This window comes from Octodon degus, unplaced genomic scaffold, assembly GCF_000260255.1.
Source record: "Octodon degus isolate 3935 unplaced genomic scaffold, OctDeg1.0 scaffold00191, whole genome shotgun sequence".
Lineage (NCBI taxonomy): Eukaryota > Metazoa > Chordata > Mammalia > Rodentia > Octodontidae > Octodon > Octodon degus.
In genome coordinates this window covers 4,233,153-4,234,130 of record NW_004524767.1, presented here as the reverse complement: position 1 = coordinate 4,234,130, position 978 = coordinate 4,233,153, and positions in this window count along the sequence as shown.

The following is a 978-nucleotide window of genomic DNA, read 5'->3' as shown; positions in this document are numbered from 1 at the left end:
AAAATACTTTTAAAGTTAACATAACAGCACTTCTAGAGTTAAAGTGATATTTCTAAAGATTACTAGGGAAGTAGACACCACGCTTCTCCTGACAGATGGGATTTCTGTCTCTATTCTTCTCTTCCTAAGGGATCTTCTGCCTTGGCGCACTGCTAGCTATTCCCTGAGATCCTGCCTACAGTAAGTTCTCTTAATGGATATTTGGCTCCAGAACTCATGATTCTCTTTTTTATTCTTATGGTTACTTAGAAATTTTTTATTTTCATCTTTGGGTTTCTGGAAAAATCTTACTCATCACTTAAGAACTAGATGATAAAATTGATCATTACACTTGGGGAAACTAAGCTCTCCAAGTTTATCAAATGGTGCTTATAATAGGAAACCTGATACATAATTTTTAGTCATTACCTCAATATAATAGTAGTAGTGAGCTGTCTCTCCTCTCTCTTTGCTCCTCTCTATCATTCTCAGCTTGAAAGCTCTACCATGCTTTATTCTTTTGAGCTGTGTCTTATTTCTCTTGACCCTGCATTTTGACATTCTTTTCTTGGCCTTCTGACTTGATTTGGAAATCGTATCCTCTTCTATAACTTAAATTATAATCCATATGATGTTACCAGAGCATATATGTATATTACAAAGGTAAAATGCATACATAGGGACAGGACATAGATGGACTTTGCATTTGAAACTGCAACCCAGGGACTGCCCGGGCCGCCGGATCCTGAAGATACCCAGAACCCAGGCCCGGCATGTAAGTGAGACCATGCGGGGCTGCCAGATTCTGAATAGACCACAGCACAGGACCGGCATGTGAATGAAACCTCCCTGGGCCCACTGGATCCTCATTCAACCGAGAGTGCAGGACCAATGTGGAACCTTCAGCAGAACTCCCAGCAAAGAGGCTAGAGGCAAGACCCATCCACTGATTCTGGAAAAGAACATTTTGCTAGAGTGACACAAAGGGTTCAACTACAA